Below are 22,597 nucleotides of genomic sequence, written 5' to 3'. Positions count from 1 at the left end.
ATGAGTTGTGGTTCAGTCCATTCCCTTGGTTGCTCCAAGAAAAGTTAGGATGATTATGCCATGAAGGGTTATAGAAGTTGGACTGGTGTCCTTGTCCACTCCTATTTTGATAGTGGTTCCCCACATAGTACACTGACTTGGGATTTGATGGACAATTCTCAAAAGAATGACCTTTCCCATAGTACACACAGGAAACTACTTCATACGAACTTGGTGGCTGAGCTACAAAATTATTAGTACTATTAGTGGTAAACTATTTTAATATAGAGGAAATATACGATACCTGAGCTGATAACGAAGTGAGGGCATCAGCTTCATGAACTCGGGCTACACATCTTCCTGAAGCTGTTTGATTGGTTGGCCATTGATAGTTATTACTCGCGATCCTCTCGATGATCTCACAAGCCTCATTATAAGACTTAGACAAAATTGCACCTTTCACAGAAGCATTTACCATCAATCTTGTATGTGCATTGAGACCATTATAGAATGTTTCCAACTGGGTACAATGAGGAATCCTATGATGAGAACACTTACGAAGTAACTCCTTGAATCGCTCCGAAGCCTCATACAAAGACTCATCATCCAATTGTTGGAAAGTTGTGATCTCATTCCTCAACTTAGAATCCTTGCTAGGTGGGAAATACTTAACCAAAAATCTCTCTGCTAATTCTTACCATGTAGATATGGAACTTGGTGGCAATGAATTGAGCCATGCTTGTGCATAATCTTGCAACGAGTACAGAAACAACTTCAACCTCAGTGTGTCTTTAGTCACACCGACTATCTTGAATGAATCACTGACCTCCATAAACAATCGAAGGTAGAAATGTGGATCTTCTGTGGGCATACCACTAAATTGGCCCACCATTTGTATCATTTGAAACATCACTGCTTTCAATTCGTATTGGGTTGCCTCAATATCTAGCCTTCTAATTCCTGGATTTAACTCATTGAATAGTGGCACAACATATTGTTTGATGCATCGATCCTTATCATTAGCAATGAGGATGGGATTTCGTACATGATTGGTTTCATTACCTTGGTCTTGATTCTAATTCCCAAGGTCCATCTCGACTTGTCTTTGAGCTGTTCGTTCACGTCTTCTTTGTTTGATTTGTCAGTAAGTGAAAGCCGAACACCAAGTACCTTTAGGTTTACTTCAGCCTGTAATGGTTCTCGAGTGGAAATAGGACCGTATTACTATGGACTTTGTGACGGGTCTACCTTTGACACCGAGAAAGAAAGATGTTGTATCGGTTATTGCAGATCGATTGACAAAGTCAGCTCATTTCATACTTGTACGTACTGACTATTCACTTGATAAGTTAGCCAAATTGTGTATTTCTAAAATTGTGAGATTGCACAGAGTGCCTTTGTCGATTATATCGAATAGAGAATCGAGGTTCACTTTGCGGTTTTGGACAAAATTATAGGAAGCGTTCGGTACGAAATTGAATTTTAGTCTTTCCATTCACAAACTGACGATCAATCAGAAAGGGTAATTCAGATTCTTGAAGATATGTTACGATGTTGTGTTCTTAAGTTCCAAGGTAGTTGGGAAAAGTATTTACCGCTGGTCGAATTTACATACAACAATAGTTTTCAGTCGAGTTTAAAAATGGAGCCTTATGAGGCATTGTATACGCGTAAGTGCCGAACACCCTTGTATTAGACAGAACTTAGAGAGAATCAGATTCACGATGTTGATTTAGTCAGAGAAACCGAAGAAAAAGTGAAGGTAATTCGTGATTTTTTGAAAGCTACTTCGGAAAGATAGAAATCCTACGTAGACTTGAAACGAAAAGAGATTGAGTTTCAAGTCGGTGATAAGGTATTCCTGAAAGTATCTCCATGGAAGAAAATTTTGAGGTTTGGCCGAAAAGGCAAATTAATTCTACGTTTTATTGGACCGTATGAGATTACCCAAAGGATAAGGCCGATAGCTTATCGGTTGGCCTTGCCGTCTAAATTGGAAAGAATTCATGATGTGTTCCATGTGTCTATGTTGCACCGATACTGATCTAATCCTTCGCATGTGATTTCATCGACAGTGGTTGAGATTTGACCGCATATGACTTATAGCGAAGAGCATGTTAAGATTTAGGCTCAGGAAGTCAAACAGTTGAGAAACAAAAGTATTGCCTTTGTGAAAGTATTATGGAAAAGACATGGGGTTGAAGAGGCTACATGGGAGACCGAGGAAAATATGAGAAATCAATACCCAAACCTTTTCATCGATAAGATTTTCGGGGATGAAAATCCCTAAGGGGGGAGAGTTGTAACATCTCGAATTAGGGCCAAGTCAGAACAGTGGTTTTGAGACCACAAATTTGAAGGAGAAATAATTATGTTATGATTATTATGAGGTCTATGATATGATTGTGGTAAACCATAAAAGTAACACATTTTAATCCTATACTTAACTTATTTTTGGATGATTTATCATATAATTTAGTAAATTAGTTGCTCCTAATCATTTAATTTCATGTTTTATACTTAGGAGAGCACAGGAGAACAAAAGGAGCTGAAAATAGGCCAAAAACGGATGAAACAGGCTGATTTAAAGATCCACACAGCCAAGACTAAGTCCACACGGGCTGAGCTCATATGGGCTGGCCACATGCCCATGTGGCATCTCGTGTCGATATCATTCCCTGCTTCCCAAATACGCAGAAAAAGCCAAATTTTAGGGTTTCTGAGTATTCTAAAGTCTATATAAACACACTACAAGCAGACCTAAAGGAACACGCATAGCAGAAAGCAGAAATTACTCGAAGGAAGCCATTGGAATCGTCTTAGAAGAAGGTCCACGTCAAGATTGAAGATCTCCATTCAAATTTCTCTCAAAGTTTATTTGGGTTTTTCATGTCTTGTTGTTTATCGAAATTTGAGATGTCTTCCTTTTATATTATGAACTAAATTCCCTAGATACCTAGGGAAGATGAAGCCTAAGACGAATCTTATTAATTAATGTTCTAAATTTAATGATAAATACTTGTTCTTGTTCTTAATTATGTGTTCTTAATACTTGTTTTAATATTTTCAGGATATTAATTCAAGTTGATGTGCTTATTTAGTGGAGAAAAAGTCTTTGTTTAAGAGTAGATCTACCATAATTAAATAAAGTTGCATGCAATCCTAGAGATAGGATGACATAAATTTGCTGGATTAGAGTCAAATCTAATAAGGGAATCCATGAATCGAGTTAATGCGACAATAGGGGTTTTAACTTGAAAGAGATTTCAATTAATCAACCTCGAGTCTGTTGTTCTTAGTCTCGAAAGAGATATTAGCATAATTTAGGGTTTTCTACAGATCAAGACAAGTGAATAAATCATTTGATTCAGAGTCAAAATAATAAGTGAAGTCTAGGTGGATTCTTCCTTGGGTATTGTCTTTATTATTGGTTTATTCGATTATTTTCTTCACTCTTGGTCATGATTATTAGTTAATTAGTTTAGTTAAATTTAGATTAAAACAAAATCCCTTCTATTCTAGGCTAAATAATAGAAAGATAGTTAATACTAGTACTTTTAGTCATTGTGGATACGATATTCTGGACTTACCATAGCTATACTACCATTCGATAGGTGCGCTTGCCTTTGTCGTGATCGTAGTCTAGTTTAGTGAACCATAAAAAGATCATTAGATTGCATGCTTGTGTGAAAATTTCGTGAATAAATTTTGTGAATAAGTGTCCAAATTAACTTTTAGGACTAAATTCCAAAAGTTGCAAAATGTGAGTCCTAGAAGCTTTAAGCATGAAATTGCCATGGATTATTAATTAGAGGTCCTTAAATAGAAATTTGCCCAATTTCTATTTTTTATGGACAAAAATGGACATAGTTAGGAAAATTTGAAAAAAGGGCATTAAAGGGCATTTTGGTCATTTAGTTAATAAAAGAATAAAAAGGGAAAAATGAAGTAAAATTTGCTCATCTTCTTCAAGTGTGTGCCGAAAATTAGAAGAGCCATAGCTAGGGTTTTTAATGTTATTTATGTTTTTGAGATCCTTAAAGCATGATCTACCTATTTCTAGCCTTATTTTGAGTTAGGGTTCAAGTTTAAAAATTGACCCATGTGTGACATGCATGTATTTTGATGTTTAATGGAGGAATATGAAAGTTTGATGTATGATAAACATGTTTTACTAAGTGGTTTTTCATGAAATCATCTAAAAAGAACTTATCTGTAAAGTTCGTAAAAAGAGTAGTAAGATGTATGATTTGATGAGAAATGTGGGTTGTTATGAGCATGTTACAAGTTCGGTTAGGCTTGGGTAACAAAGAAATGAGTACATTTCATTTTACAAGCCTAGGAACTAATTTGTAAATATGTGATAGTTTAGGGGCAAAATTATAATTTTTCCATGTAACACCCCTTACCTATTTTCGACGCCGAAATAGGGTACGAGGCATTACCGGACTTAATCACTAATCATTGTATAAAAACCGATTATAGTTTCACTTTAATTTAAAACTTTTTCAAACACATTCAAGCTGTCCCTTAAAAAGAGCTTACAAGGCCCATATCATGCTTTAATTCAACCACACACATAGGCAAACATGCACATTCATAAATTGCATCATTTAATTAATAACATAATCAAGACTATCTATATTAAATGACTTTATACAATAGAGACCTTCAAATAACATAGGTCAGTATTTTAAGTCAATTCCTAGCAACTTAATAACAATTAAACGAGTCTCCATACATGCCAAAGACTTAAAATAATTTAAAACCTTTATATATCGATCAATAGTTTGATAGTGTGATTTAACCTCCGGCGACCTCTAACTCGAGCTAACATTTGTGACACTATAGGTAAAAGGAAAGGAAGGGAGTAAGCATTATAGCTTAGTAAGTAAGTATGTAAATATTAATAAACAATACATTATCATACTTTAAACAAAGTCACAATATGTTCCCGGAATATTACCATCACAAACACACATACTTTCACTATTACAATCATAAACAGGTTCAAAATAAGCTGTCTAGCAGAGTACCAGAAAATAAATTATTTATTTATGGAGCTACAGAACTCCAAATTACAAAATGTTAATTGTAACACCCCTAACTCGTGACCGACGCCGGTGTCGGACACGAGGGGTTAACGAGACAGATCCTCTTAAAGTACCGACCAATTTGGCATTTCTGGACAGGCTGGAAAACTGCGTCACCGTCGCCTTAAAAATCATATCTCGAGTTCCAAAACTCGGAAACTGGTTTCGTAAATTTTCCCTGAATTTAGACTCATATACCCATCCATGGATTTATTTTTAGAATTTTTTGGTTGGGCCAATTGGTACAGTTTATTAGTTAAAATCACCCATGTTACAGGGATCGACTGCTCTGACCTCCGCGCGTTACAACTTGAATATCTTTCTGTACAGGGCTTTAATACTGGTGCCGTTTGTTTCTAATGAAACTAGACTCAAAATGGAATCTGTAAATATAAGGCATGACTCCTAATTATTTCTGGATAATTTATGGTAAATTTTCAAAGTCGCGACAGGGGACCCAGAAACCGTTCTGGCCCTGTCTCACGAGAACTTTAATATTTCCCAGTATACTGCTCATATGGTCGTTTCGTTTCGTCCATATAAAAATAGATTCATCAAGGTTCAGTTCCATAATTTACTCACTATTTAATTCTACTTCTACTATTTTTAGTGATTTTTCAATCTCCTCTCACTGCTGCTGTCCGCAACAGTTACTGCAGTAGACTATGCCAATTTCATGAATTTTTCCTTGGCCTTAATCATCCATCATACATGACACAAATTATGGCCACCTTAACAAAATTTGAGTTTCTAAGACTCGTGGCTATAGGTTCTAGCATCCCACTCGGCGACCACATAGGCCATTTTCACATGGCTTAAAGTTTACAACCCACAATTCGACAAAATATAATAGCCTATACATGCCAAATGTTCTTCAACAACAAAAAACAATACCACAAGATTTCAGCCGGTGTGATGACTTCAACGACGGTTCCGAGCACGCAACAATACGAGTCCAAGAGACCTAAAATGGGTGACAAGAAAACACCGAGTGAGTTTACAACTCAGTAAGTCATAAGCATTCGTCAATCCATCGATAAAGTTACTACTACATGTACAACAAATGAGGCTAGGTACTCGTCCATATCGAATCTATACCATAATACCTCGGACCTTTCGGTCCAATCTCGTACCAATTCATACATCCACATTTCATATTCTACACAACAAGATAATCAAGCATTTTTACACATTAGCTCAATTTCCAGCACAACCATACAATTTCAATCATCACATAGATTTAAGGCTTACCAAATTCAACCCCGAGCATGAACATATTTTCTATTCGTCATGAGCTCGAGGTACTTACCCGATCCGCTGTCCGGGATTAGCTCGATAAATGTCGCACACTCAGTGCCAATTGTAATGCAAGAGCATATAGTGAATCCGCACACTTAGTGCTATATGTATTCAACTCGCACACTTAGTGCTATATAATCAAACTCGCACACTTAGTGCTGTACAATTTTAAACCCGCACACTTAGTGCCAATCTTGTCACCGTGTCCATTTATACCGCACACTTAGTGCCGAGACCAATACCTTATGTATTTTGCTGCCTTTATACATTCAACAATGGCATCATTCCATACACATACATTTCCATTTACACACCAACTCATTTAAACACATTTGCATATATATATTGATCATTTAAATCAACACCAAATATACGCTTAATGACTTACCTTGTGTTGGGTAAAACAGTCCAAGTCGGCTACTCGATGACCTTCGTCTTTCCCTTGCTTGATTCTCCTTCTTTAACTCCTTGAGCTTAATCAATAAATCAACTAGTTTAACCCTCTTGCTAAACATTCATAATTCAATTACACATGCATATGTATGTTTGTATATTCGCAACCATCCTCACTTATTACCCATTTGGTCAACAATCTAAGCCAAGATAAGGCTTCAATATGGTTGCCTCTAACCGAATACATGCACACCAATCTACTTCCTTTGGCGAATATGCATGTCTATGTGGAGGCCAATTTTACACTTAATACTACACAAAAAAAACAGCATACATTTTCCTAATTAAAGCATTACATATTGTAGTTCTATACACATCTCTCATTTATTTCATAACCAGAAACAACATCACAAGCAAATAGACACCTTAAAATAGTATACATGTCATACCAATTCATCATGTGCAAACATATATTCATGTAGGTGCAATGGCCGAATTCTCAAGTGGCTTATATCCAAATATACACACATATCCAAAGCTTAAATCTTACTTACCATGCAACATGCATGAATCATACTTATGGATATAACATGGCGAATACCACAACACCATACCGTTTCAATTTGGTCATGGTTAAACAAAGAGCTTAGTATCTCATTCAAAATGCTAAAAGAAAATCTAAGAATCCTCAATCCACCATCACATGAATCATTATCAAGCTTGATATTTAGCATGCAATGGCATTAACACCATATTCACTTTGGCGAATTTCATTCCCATGACATAACAAAGATTTGAACCATGGGCTAACAAGAACATCAAGCTAGCAACTAAAATATACATGAATCTCATGGCAAAACATCAAACTTACCTTAATCTAGGTACAAGTATGGCCAAACCTCCTCCTAAACCTCTTCCAAACCAACATGAAACAAGAATTCCTTCCTTCTTCCTTAGAATTTTCAGCCCAAAGGAAATGAAAAATGATGAACAAAATTCTTCTTTCTTTCTCCACACTCACGGCAATGGGCATGCATGAGACCATTTTTTTTTTTTTTTTTTTGTTCCTTTCATTATTAAATTCCCATGCTCACTATTTTATTTTTTCTTACATACACCATTGTCCCAACATGTTTTATGACATGTTTTTACCCATAATCTCTTGTCATGGCGGCCACTAACTATTAGGGGGAAATTTGACATGCAAGTCCTCCCTTTGACTACATGCACTATTAGGTCCTTATAGATTAGCCTATCACTTTTCAAAAGTGTCACACAAGTCCTACTAACTGAATTCACATGCTATCGGCTAAATCGAAGCTTGAAATTTTCACACATTCATAATTACATATTCTAGACAATAAATATTACGTTCAAAGATTTCGGTGACTCGGTTTAGCGGTCCCGAAACCACTTCCCGACTAGGGTCAATTTTGGGCTGTCACATTAATTTTCCTTGAAACTATATTCACATATATTTGTACCATAAAATTTTCAGAATTTTTAGTCTAGCGAATTAATACATTTTATTCATTGAAGTTACCCCTATTTCACTGCTAAACTGTTCTGCACACTCTTCACTACGAATCAATTTTCTCCTTGTACATAATTCAAAGGATGTTATCGTTTATTTCATTTGAAACTAGACTCATTAAGGATTTCAACAAATAAATTATATCCCCTAATTATTTTTGTACAATTTTTAATGATTTTTCCAAGTCAGAATAAGGGATCACGTAGTCATTCTGAACCAGTCTCTCAAAAACTTAAATATCTCATAATATAGAATTCCTTTGCTTGCTCTGTTTTTTTTATATGAAAATAGACTCATTAAGTTCTAATTTGATATCTCATTCAGTCTCTGATTCAATTTCTACTATTTTTTGTAAAATTTTAGATTCACGTCACTGAAACTATTCAAAACAATTTTGTTGTCAATTTTAATCTTTCACACTTCAATTGTATTCATCACTTTCCCATAACAATCTTTCCAATTTCCAATCACATATCGAGCATATTGCTCATAAGTTACACACGTATATACTTACAATTATCATCACAAAGTCATACGCAATTTCATTTAATCAATTTCCGTTAGCGCTTGAATAATAATGAGATCTGTGATGGTATCGCACATAGCCCACCTTTAAAATCGAAGCTCTCTTGTACACATAGTGGCCTTCACTTAGCACCACTCATGTGACCTAGCTCGATTGTATACATAATTTTGGCTCTCTTGTACACATGGTGAACACTTAGTACCACCCATGTGACCTAGCCAGTTTATCTCGTAGCTCTCTTGTCTACATGGTGTCCTTCACCTGGAACCACGCATGCGACCTAGCTACATATATCCCGTAGCTCTCTTGTCTACATAGTGTACACATAGTATCACCCATGCGACCTAGCTACATCATAATGTCTCGTAGCTCTCTTGTACACATGATGTGCACTCAAGACCATACATGTGACCTAGCTACATACCATCAGTATCATCCAATCTTTAGAAGGTTCAACCAGATTTTCTCTCTTTCTAATACTTGATTCCATACTTCCAATAGTCAATTATGATTCAAAATCAGCTACAATACATAAAATATGCGGAAATACAAAACATAATAAAGATAATGTATTATTTACATATAAACTTACATGCTTTCTCATTTCCATGTCGAATTAATATTGAACATTTAAATCATCATAATTATACTTACTTTCAACACCTCAGAAATCATAGTAAATATATCAATTTTACATTGAAACATGCATAAATTAATGCTTATTATACATATGAACTTACCTCGATACTAAAACGGCCATTTTACCAACTTTCCCGATTTTCGATTTTTCTCCCATTCCAGATTCAAATCTTGTTTTCCGAGATCTAAAACATCATATTTTACTTATTTAATTAATTTACTATTCAAAACAGTCCTTAACTCAAACTTTGGAAAAATTACAATTTTGCCCCTAAAATTTTGCATATTTACACTTTTGCCCCTAGGCTCGAGAATCAAACTTCATCCCTTATTCTTATGTTTTATGACATGCTGATTATTTTTCCCTTCTATGACAACATCAAATTCTCACTCTAACACATAGTTATGAAGAATAACAACTTTTACCGATTAAACCGTTTTACTCATTTTTCCTTAAAACCGCTTAGCAAAAGTTGTTTAACATAATTTCAGCCTTCACATTCACCATAAAACATAAAAATAAACACATTTCACCTATGGTTATTTTTCCAAATATGAACCCTAGCTTAAATTATTGCTAGAATAAGCTTAATCAAGTTACCGGGATTCCAAAATAGTAAAGAACTTGAAAAACGGGGCTAGAATGGACTTACTATTGAGCTTGGAAAGCTTGAAAACCCTAGCCATGGCTTCCCCCATGCTAATTTCGGCCTCCATGAAAAAGATGAGTCAATTTTGGCTTTATTTTCCCTTTTTATTTCTTTTAATTACCAAATGACTAAAATGCCCTTAAGGCATTTCTTTAAAATTTTGTCCTATTCATGCCCATTTTTGTCCAAACAAAATATAATGGTCTAATTTCCATTTAAGGACCTCCTCTTTAAACCCCCATTTCAACCAAGTACTTATGAATTAGAACACATATTTTGCAACTTTTATAATTTAGTCCTAAAAGTCCAATTAAGCACTTTATCAGTAAAATTACTTAACGATATTTTGACACAACATTTTAATCAATAAATAAACCTTAAAACTTAATTGGAATAAGTTTTTCAACTTCGAATTCATGGTTCTAAACCCATCATTCCATTTAGGCCCTAAATCGGGCTGTTACAGCAACTTCTGCAAATAAGCCCTAATAGGAAAATTAAACATGCAATCTATAAAATTTCTTATCAATACTCTAACACATGCATCTAATCACTCGGTAAATCATAAAAATTAATCGAAATAAATTTTTCTATCTCAGATTTGTGGTTTCGCAACCACTATTCCATTTAGGCCCTATTTCGAGATGTTAAATGCCAGGTATGATTTATGGACAGTTTTGAATAATGTGATAATTAAATAAGTAAAATTTGCTATTATAGATCAAGAAAAATGGAGTTTGGACCTAAACTGAGGAAAGAACAAGGTTGTGGACTATCGAATAATTATTCATGTGTAAATAATACAATGTTATATCATGTTTTAATGTTTTATTAATGTATGAGTCTCTATGTTTAATTTTTATGACGAGTGTATGAACGACGTTATAGTCTATGAGCATGACATTATGAACGAGTTCGAAAAATGTGTGACATCGAGAAAATCCCGTTTGAACCTTAAGAATAGAATAGGATATGAGTGAAATGTCACTAGGAACCATGTGATAGCTCATGAGATTATGTGTATATGGGACTATATGAATTCGGGTGCTAGTCATGTACGTCCTACCGGTGGCTGGGTAGCCCGGCATGTGTTGCTGGTACTGTTAGCTTGTGCGAGTAGCCCGTGTAGTTACGTCCTGACTGTCAGCTTGTGTGAACAGGCCCGTGATTAGCTCGAGAGCAAGCAATGTGCGATATGAGATATGAGGTAGCATTGGCTACGTAAGTGGCACTTATGTGCAAACTTTTCGTGTATCCGATAGTATTCCAAGTGTTCAATAGGTAAATTAGTGAGATATGCAACAAGTAAGCCAATGGTAAGGAAATATGAGAATGTGTTATGAGTTGGTACAGGTATGTACGAAAAACTCATATGAATGAGCTCAGTATGTGATGAACTTTTGGTAAGATTGAGCATAAGTAAGTTATGCTTATGTAACTATGATGACATATATGTAAATTATGTTATGTTAATTGTATAATATTCATGCTTATGTTGCTATTTATTTTCATCTGAACTTACTAAGCTTTATGCTTACTTCTCTATCTTTTCCATTTTATTATAGTATTGCCAAGCTAGCTCGGGGATCGGAGGACGTTGGAGCTCAATTCACACTATCAAACTAATCTTTTGGGTATAGTGAATTCAAGTATTTTGAGTATAGCATGTATAGGGATTTGCTCTTTTTGTTGTATGTCATATTGGTTTAGCCAAATGTGTTAGGTTATAATGATTGATGATTTATTTTGTATGTGGCCATGAGATATGGCCCATATTAATTGTGGAGATGTGTCCTATTCATAGATGCATGCATGTGCTATGAACACTCATGATGTGGTTAAATGCATTTGGAATGGATGAATTGTGAATATGATCATGTATGTTCGATGATGAAATTGTAAGTATATGGCATAATAACAACTAAGGCATGAATGTATAAAATGGAAGTAAATTGATGTTACATATTGCATGTGATTTGGTAAGCTTGGTCTAAATAAAATATGAAGACTTAAGCTAGCATAAATTGATAAGAAGTTAATATGCACGAGCTATGTTTATGAATGTGTAAGTGCTCATTTATGCCATGTAGGATGTCATTGAGATGTTTAAGTGTGCACGTGTTATTGAGGGTGAGAACAGGCTTGGGAAGATAGCCTCAAATTTATCCACACGGGTAGACACACGGGCGTGTGTCTAGACCGTGTATGACACACGGTCTACCCCATAGGTGTGTAATCTGGCCGTATGTCCCTTACACCCTAATTAGTTAAAACAGAATGCTTAGTAGTAAACACACGGGCAGAGACACGGCTGTGTGTCTCAACCGTGTGAAGGACACGGCCTCAGGACATGGGCGTGTGCCCAGGCCGTGTGAAGTCTGCACCTGATTTTTGGAATTTGATTCACCACACGGCCTAAGCATACGGGCTTGTGACTTGGCCGTGTGACCCTAATTTTGTTGATGATGTCATAAATAGAGAGTTAGACGGGTTGAGGACACGGGCGTTTCTCAAGCCACATGGGCGTGTGCGATCACACGGCCTACCCACACAGGCTTCTAACCCTCCAAAACAAGAAAATTTTCTAGGTGTTGCAAAAGTTTCAGAAGTTCTCGGTTTAGTCCCGAACCACGCTCAATGTATGTTTTGGGCCTCGTGGGCCCTTATAAGGGACAATATGCTTGTGTAGGAATGGTTTTAACTTAGGCAAAATTTTATGGCCCGATTTTGTATGAATGTTTATGTTTGAGTCCGGTAACACCTCGAATCCTGTCCTGGTATCGGATACGGGTAAGGGGTGTTACACACACACAGTCTAGACACACGCCCGTATGTCATCCCTTGTGGAAAAAATGAATCTATTTCTAGCTCCATTTCTCACCCAAATTTTCACCCAAGACCTACACATGAAACCCACATCCAATACCAACCAATCAAGCATTCAAAATAGACAATTCTATCATTCATCATAGCATACCATTACATGCATAAGTGGTTGTAAACTTACCTTGGATGAACTTAAGCATTACACAACATTGATCACATATTATTAACATCTCTCATATGTAAATATATATCATGATAATCTACTTAGTAATACCAAAATGAACCATTACTAGCCATTCCAATAGCTAGGTTACAAAATAACATTTCAAGCAACTATTGGCCAAGTTATCCTATAATGCCATTATACCAAAATGATTTCTACAAAGTATACCCAAAATAACTAGTTGATAGTGTGACGATACTCTGGTGATCTCCAACCCTCGTGAGCTTTCAAGCACTATAAAACAGGGGAAAATAAAATAGAGTAAGCATTACATGCTTAGTAAGTTAGTATAACGGAAACTAAACTTACCAACCTTGCTTATTAAATCTAGGCATACAATGTTATGTTTCCATCCATTTAGCTAAATTTGCCTAATCACATACATTTAATAAAAAATATTAGTCACCAAAATCTTCATATCAATCAAGTAACATAGATGAGCTCATCAAACAATATTCTTTCAAGTCATTGTCATATTATCTCAAGATTTTCATGCCATGTCAAGGGTTTTATGTCCACTGAATCATTGAATTCTGATGGATGCTCAAGTAGTACACTCGAAGTGTACAATTCAATAATCCGTCAAATCCTTATTCAAAGGTACCCCTTAGGGCATTTAACCAAGAAACACTCTCTTGAGTCACATATCGTATAATAGGATTACCAGTCCAGGCTAAATTCTTTATATAATGTAAGCTCAAAACAGCTCGATTAGGATTACCAGTCCAGGCTAACCCTAATCATAACGTATGCTCGAGAAGTATTATATCAAGGTTACCCATCCGGGCTAAATCCTTTCTGTAATAAGGTCATTGGGATTACTCTCCGAGCTAAATCTCGTCCACAACAAATGAAAGACCTTATTAGTTTCGGGAAAGCGCATATAATCTTCGGAATTCACTTTCAATCGGGACTTAACCCTTTATCACCATTTCAAGCATGTATCAATTTTCCATCATAGAATACAAGTAAAGCACATCAACATAAATCACATTACATACAAACACAACATTCAATTAACATAATTACAAGTTCGATTAAGTTACGCGAACTTACCTCGACACTTGTTCGCGTTAAAAACTACTAATCGGATACCTTTTCTTTTCCTCGATCTAACCTCAAATTAGTGTTGTCCGGATTTATATAAATGAATTTAACCATCAATTTCACACATTTCATATTTAAATGGACTCAATTTACTTCCTGAGTAAAATTACCATTTTGCCCCTAACTTTTCCATAAATTCTGATTGTCCTTAGGCTCAAAAAATGAAACTTGTGCAAATTACTCCCTATTCCAAGCCTAACCAAAACCCCATTACAAATTTTCCAGCATATGTATTTGTAAAATTTTAGAATTTTTCATCAAATTTTACAACTTTTCATTTTAGTCCCTAAATCATGTTTTTATAAAAAATCACTTTATAAAAGTTGTTTATCTATCAATAATCTTTCATTTTCTGCTATCAATTTCTAATTTCCAGCATATATTTCCATGACCCATTTTCATACCTTGATAACTTTTCAAATTAATCCCTCAAATAGAGAATTAAGCTATCCTGGTTTCAAAAATACCGAAATTACTAAAAACAGGACAAGAGAACTTACTCAATTAAGCCATGAAAGTTTCCCCTCTTTCTCATAGGGTTTCCATAAAATTTTAGGTTGAAGATGACATTAATAAGATGATATTTTCTTTTATAATCTTTAATTAATTTAATTATTTCAAATTCTAATTTAGTCCTTGACCTTTTTCTAATTTTTCCATGGATTAGTCACTAAGAATCTACATTCTTTTCTCTAATGGTATAATTACCATATAAGGACCTCTAGATTTGAATTCCATAGCTATTTGATCCTTATAGCTACTAGAATTCAACTTTCGCATTTTATGCGATTTAGTCCTTCTCGTAATTAAACACTTAATCGATAAAATTTTCATACCAAAATTTTCACACGACATATCTACCATATTATGGACCATATAATAAAATAAAAATAAATTATATTTTTGGGTTGGATTTGTGGTCCTGAAACCACTGTTCTGATTTTACTGAAAAATGGGCTGTTATAGTGTGTCTTAGCCGTGTGAAACCTGTACCTAATTTTGAATTAAATTAATTAACCAGACGGCTTAGCACACGGACGTGTGGCATGGCCGCGTGGACAAGTCAGAGAGTTACACGGGGTCGAACACTGCCTACAGTATGAGCGTGTCCCTTAGACCACACGGGCATATGAGCCCTGCACCTTGGAAAATTTTTGTAATTTTGTGAAAAATTCTTAGGGTCCCCAATTAAGTCCCGACTCGATTCTAATGCTTGTATTAGTCCTCGAGGGTTTAATTAAGGGACATTACAAATGATTTCAGGATTTGAATAGTAACTTGCATGATTTATTAGTAAATGTGTCTGAAAGTTTTAGTAATGCTTCGAAACCCTGTTCTGATGACGGATACGGGTTAGGGAGTGTTACATTTAGTGGTATCAAAGCTACGATTTAGTCAATTCTCGGATTTGATATAGCAAACACGAGTTTAGCTATACATGCCATTATATAAATTGTGATAGTGTGATGAATCCTGATCATTTTAAATGTGTTTTTCATATAGTAATGTCATCCAACCGAGCTAGAGCTGAATATGAGGAAGCTAAGAGCAATGCTTCAACTTTATGTCAAAGAGTTGCGTCTGTGTCTGGTAGTGAAAGGCCCGTGTCTGAGGGCCGAAGCGAGGAGGCAAAACAAGCCTTCTTCCAAATGATGAATGGATGGTTTACCCAGTATCTTAGAACAAAACCTGCAGTATAATGACCTCCCTTACCTGTTCCTCAACTGGTTATTGATCAGAATTCTCGAAATAAAATTGGTAAGCCTCCGGTAGATAAAATTCGCAAACATGGGGAGGAAGAATTTAGAGCTACAGCAGATGATGGTTTGGAAAGGGCTGAGTTTTGGCTAGAAAATACTTTCCAGGTTTTTGATGAATTATCTTGTACACCTACCGAATGTTTGAAATGTGTAGTATCCCTACTAAAAAATATAGCTTATCATTGGTGGAATACCATAACTTCAGTTGTATCGAGAAAGAACGTTACATGGGAATTCTTCCAGGCTGAGTTCAGAAAGAAATATGTTAGTCAGTAATTCATGAATCAGAAAAAGAAGGAATTTTTAGAGCTTAAATAGGAAAACATGACTGTATCTGAATATGGACGAGAATTTGTTCGGTGGAGTAAATATGCCAGAGAATGGGTTCTAATCGAGGCTGAGATGTGTAAATATTTTGAAGAGTGTCTGAATGAAGATATCAAGTTATTGATCAGAATTCTCGAAATAAGGGAATTTGCGATGTTAGTCGATTAAGCATACAAAGCTGAAGAATTGAGTAAGGAAAAGAAACAGGCTGAAAGAGAGGCTCGGGTTTTTGAAAAAAGAACTATGAGTAAGTCACAATGTAATAGCCCAAAATTGGGTCTAGTTGGAACAGAGGTTTCGGGACCACAAAATCTGAGATGTAAATAATTATTTTATGATTATTTTGAGGTCTATGATATGATTGCATGATTGTGTGAAAATTTCGTGAAGAAATTCTATGCATAAAGTGCTTAATTCGAAGTTAGGGACTAAATTGAATAAGTTGCAAAACTTGCATTCTAGAAGTTTCTAGTATGAAATTGATTTGAAATATTAATTAGGAGGTCTTAAATAGCAATTTGACCAATTTCTAAGTTATGGAAAAAAATTGGACATGGATGGAATTTTTGGAAAGTTTAGTAGTAAGGGTATTTTGGTCATTTAGGGGTAAAATGAATTAAAATACAAAATTAAAAGCCAATTTTGCTCATCTTCTTCACCATGAACGTGTATACCAAGGAGACTCCATGGCTAGGGTTTTCAAGCTTCCCAAGCTCAATTGTAAGTCCGTTCTAACCCGCTTTTCAAGTTCTTTACGTTTTGGAGTCCATTAACTTGATTTAGCTTATGCTAGCAATAATTCAACCTAGGGTTCATATTTTGAAAAATACCCATAGGTAAAATTTGTGTATTCTGGTGTTTTATGATACAATATGAGGTTTTAAATTATGTTAGACAACTTGTGCTACTCAGTTTTAAGTGAAAACGAGCAAAAGGGCTTAATCGGTAAAAATACCTAATAGTCATAAGTATATGTTAGAGTGAGAATTTGATGTTGCCATAGAAGGGAAAAGTGATCATCATGTCATAAAACATAAGAATAAGGGATGGAGTTTAATTCCGAGCCTAGGGAAAAAGTGTAAATATGCAAAAGTTTAGGGCAAAATTGTAATTTTTCCAAAGTTTGAGTTAAGGACTGTTTTGAATAGTACATTAATTAAATAAGTAAAATATGATGTTATAGATCCCGGAAAACGAGATTTGAACCTAGAATGAGAGAAAAATCGAAAATTGGGAAAGTTGGTAAAATGGCCGTTTTAATATCAAGGTAAGTTCATATGTATAATAAGCATTAATTTATGCATGTTTCAATGTAAAATTGATATATTTACTATGATCATCGAGGTGTTGAAAGTATGTAAGTTGGTATGATAATAATACAACAATAATGCTGTAATTTATATTTGAAAGTTAAATTTAGTGAATTAATTGAATTATGTTAAATTAAATGATTATGGTGCCAAGTTTATGAATTGATTTAAAATATGTCTATGGTACATGAAGTGCATTGAATTATCATACATAAATGTGATTTCTATGATTATGGATATTATGGAAATTGTAAGTTCATATGATTTTAATAAGACAATGTGTAATTTAATGTTATTGCGTTGATATTAAATGAGATGTAAGTTTATATGTAAGTAATACATCACTATTACTTGTATTATGCTATTTTATAAAAATATTGGAAATATGTTTGTGGATAATTACTTGATTGGTGAAATTGTTGGAAAAGAGAGAAATCTCGGTTGAACCTTTGGAAAGATTGGATGATCTGAGATGGTATGTAGCTAGGTCACATGTATAGTCTGAGTGCACATCATGTGTACAAGAGAGCTACAAGACATTATGATGTAGCTAGGTCGCATGGGTGATACTATGTGTACACCATGTAGACAAGAGAGCTACGGGATATATGTAGCTAAGTCGCATGCGTGGTTCCAAGTGAAGGACACCATGTAGACAAGAGAGCTACGAGATAAACTGGCTAGGTCACATGGGTGGTACTAAGTGTTCACCATGTGTACAAAAGAGCCGAACTATATGATGGGTGGAGCTATGTGCTGAAACTACCAATATCGAGGATTGATCCGAAGTGTTCAACGGGAGACTCTCTATGTATTGCTTTGTGAGTTTTGTGATGAATATGTGCAGGAACTTGGTTATGTGAATGATGTGTTCATTAAGTGACCAGGATGTGGTAAGGTTATAAACAAGTAAGTTATACATGACGATGATTTTATGGTGACCTTGTGATCATGGGCCTATACTTGTGATGTATGAAATGTGGTGAAAATGATTTGTGATATGTATGTTAAAATGAGGTTAATACAAAGAAAGTGTGAAAGAGTGAATTAGCAATAAAACTGTTTTGGACAGTAGCAGTGACGTGATTTTGAAAAATCACCAAAAATAGTATAAATTGAATCAGAGACTGAATGAGATATGAAATTAAAGCTTAATGAGTCTATTTTCATATAAAAGACACATAGAAAGCAAAGGAGTTCTATATTTTGAGACATTTAGGTTTTCGTGAGACTGATTTAGAATGATTACGTGATCCCCTGTTCTGACTTTGGAAAATAACAAAAATTTGGAGAAAAATAATTAGAGGATAAAACTTATATTTTTAAAATCCATAATGAGTCTATTTTCAATATAAATCAACAAGAACATTATCCGAGTTCATCTTGTGAGATAATTATTTTTAGTGAAGAGAGGTCGAAGCTGTCAAAAAGTGAAACAGGAAAATTTTAATGAATAAACTGTACTAATTGGCTAAACCAAAATTATGAAAATTTTATGGTGGAACGATATGTGAATCTAGTTTTAGGGAAATTTACAGATCTTAATTTGGAGCTCTGTAGCTCGAATTATAAATAATTAAGTGACTATGACTTGTGTGGACAGTTTGATGTGAACATTTATTAGTAAATTGTGAAATCGTACTTACAAGAATGCTATATACATTAAGGATGTGGAATGGAGAGGAGGAGGAGGAAAATAAATATATGTGGAATACATGGAAACTATGGTATATGAAATATTGATATAATGAAATAAATGATATGTGTTTATAAGAAAACAAAAGAGAATGTTATGTATCATGACATGTATATATATATATATATATATATATATATATATATATATGACTAGTCTCAATGTAATGCTTGTTGGGTATGGAATTGAATTGAAATGTTTCGAGCAAACATGTTATTCTGCATGATCTGAATCGTGGTATTTTATAAAGATATGATCTAGCTTTAAATATGAATGCTTGATGATTAAGCTGAAGATATTTGGTAAGATGATAATCTTGGTATAAATGTATAAGTGGTACTATAATAAACAAGGTAAAATGAGTATGAGAGACACATATATGATGACATACAAATGCTATGTTTGTGGTTTAATTGAGGATGTATAATCATTAAATGAATACCATGTTATATACTTTTGATTTTGTATAAGTGTGTAAGAGCTCAAGGTTGACCAAAGCTTGGAAAATAGCCTAGGTATATTCCACACAGGCAGAGACACGACCATGTGTCTCAGCCATGTATGGAACACGACTTTGGGACACGGGCGTGTGGAGCCTTAAAGTATGAAATTTCCAAGATTTTCGTAAGTTCTTGGTTTAGTCCCAAACCCTTTCTAAAGTATGTTGTGGGCTCCGTAGACTCAAATAAGGGACTATGTGTAAGAGAATGAACGCTTTGAAATATGAATAAAATTTTATGGCTATTATTTTAGTTTAATGTTTGTATGTTTGTCTGGTAATGCCTCGTACCTTAGCCCGGCCTCAGATACGGGTAAGGGGTGTTACACACAATCATTTGCTTCTAAGAAATTAAAGAAGTATTACAATCGGGTGACTACCTCTACGGGATATTCTGAAAGAAAGTGACGATCTTAACATTCTAACCTGAGGTCTTCATCTCCATCTGTAACCCGTGTGGGTAGTGTTGGTAATCCCAAACCAAAATGTAAACACTGTAACAAATTTCATCATGGGGAATGTTGGTCTAAGAGTGGAGCTTGTTTTGTATTTGGTTCGCCTGATCATTTTCTCAGAGATTGTCCAGAAAGGGTTGAAAAAGAGTTAGAACCAACTCCAAAGCCTAGTAACCCCATTTTGAGAGGCAGACCACCCCGTCATCCCGACAATGTTAGCAGTAGTTGAGGCACTCCCAGGGATACAACAATTAGATCTGAGGCACGAGCATCTACAAGAACATATGCTATTCATGCTATAGAATATGCCTCTACACCAGATGTCATTACTGGTACATTTTCTCTACTTGATACTGACATTACTGCTTTGATTGATCCTAGTTCCACACATTCATACATATCACAAACGTAGTGACTGTAAAAATTTTACCTGTTGAATTCACTGAATTTGTGGTTAAAGTTTCAAACCCCCGAAACCAGTGTGTTATGATGGATAAAGTTTGTAAGAATTGTCCATTGATGGTAAAAGGTTATTTTTTTCGGCCAACTTGATGTTATTTCCATTTGATGAAATTGATGTGATTTTGGGAATGGATTGGTTAACCCAATATGATGCAGTGGTGAATTGTAAGCAGAAAAATATTGTATTGAAATGTGAGAGTGGTGAATTACTTCATATTGAATCTGATAAATTGGATGGATTACCTAATGTGATTTCAGCAATATCAACATAGAAAAATGTCAAAAAGGGTTATGGTTCTTATCTCGCATATGTGTTGGATACTAAAGTGTCTGAGTCAAAGATTCAGTCAGTGCCGGTTGTATGTGAATTTCCTGATGTATTCCTAGAAGAATTACCTGGTTTACCACCAGATAGAGAAGTGAAATTCTCTATAGATCTTCTCTGGGGTACAACACCTATATCTATAGCACCTTACAGAATGGTTCCTACTAAATTTAAAGAGCTGAAAGTATAGTTGCAAGAGTTGATTGATAGCAGTTTTGCTTGACCTAGCTTCTCACCTTGGGGTGTGCTAGTTCTGTTCGTAAAGAAGAAAGATGGATCGTTGAGGCTGTGCAATGATTATAAACAGCTCAACAAAGTTACAATAAAGAACAAGTACCCATTGCCTCGTATTGATGACCTGTTTGACCTGTTAAAATATGCCATTGTATTTTCGAAGATTGATCTCCGTTTTGATTACTATCAACTACGGGTAAAAGATTCAGATGTACCAAAGACAACTTTTAGAACCACGTATGGACACTATGAGTTTGTTGTGATGCCATTCGGTATGACAAATGTACCTACGGTGTTTATGGATCTGATGAACATAATTTTTAGCCCATATTTAGATAGGTTTGTGGAGGTATTTATAGATGATGTTTTGGTTTACTCCAAAGATGAAAATGAACATACGGAGCATTTGAGAATAGTGTTACAAACCTTGCGAGAGAAATAATTGTATGCCAAATCAGTAAATGTGAATTTTGGCTACGGGAAGTTAGTTTTCTCGGGCATATAGAATCTGTTGAAGGTGTCAGAGTAGACCCGAATAAAATTTTAGCAATTGTTAATGGGAAGCCATCGAAGAATGTGTCTGAAGACTGAAGATTTCTTGGACTAGCTGGTTATTATCGGAGGTTTGTAAAAAGTTTTTCAATGATAGCTTCTTCAATGACTCGGTTTCTATAGAAAAATCTAAAGTTTGAGTGGACTGACAAATGCCAACAGAGTTTTGACAGATTAAAAGTTTTATTGACAGAAGCACCAGTGTTAGTTCAACCAGAATCGGGTAAGGAATTCATAATCTATAGTGATGCATCGTTAAATGGTTTAGGCTGTGTTTTGATGCAAGAAGGCAACATAGTAGCCTATGCTTCACGACAACTAAAGCCACATGAAAAGAATTACCCTATATATGATCTTGAATTGGCAACCATTGTGTTCGCATTGAAAATTTGGTGGCATTACTTGTTTGGTGAAAAATGTCACATATTCATTGATCATAAAAGTTTTAAATATTTGATGTCACATAAAGATTTGAACTTGAGATAGCGCAGATGACTTAAATTACTGAAAGATTATGATCTTGTTATTGACTATCATCCGGGAAAACCCAATATGGTGGCAGATGCTCTGAACAAAAAATCCATGTTTTCCTTGCGAGCTATGAATACTTGATTGTCATTATCTAATGATGGTTCAATTATATCTGAGTTAAAAGCTAGACCAACATTTTTACAGTAGGTTTCTGAAGCTCAGAAAAATGATAGTAAG

At 35.0% G+C, this 22,597-nt stretch overlaps 1 non-coding gene across 1 annotated transcript; it reads left to right on the top strand.

The window, feature by feature from the left end:
* The first annotated feature begins 515 nt into the window (after nt 1-515).
* Nucleotides 516-622, top strand: LOC128291051 (small nucleolar RNA R71). The gene has a single exon (XR_008280828.1). It is a non-coding gene; the product is annotated as a small nucleolar RNA R71 (small nucleolar RNA).
* The last annotated feature ends 21,975 nt before the right edge of the window (nt 623-22,597 follow it).

The sequence above is a fragment of the Gossypium arboreum genome, chromosome 3 (assembly GCF_025698485.1).
Source record: "Gossypium arboreum isolate Shixiya-1 chromosome 3, ASM2569848v2, whole genome shotgun sequence".
In the NCBI taxonomy this organism is placed as follows: Eukaryota; Viridiplantae; Streptophyta; class Magnoliopsida; order Malvales; family Malvaceae; genus Gossypium; species Gossypium arboreum.
Note: the sequence above shows the minus strand (reverse complement) of the source record. Positions and strands in the feature narration are given on the sequence as shown.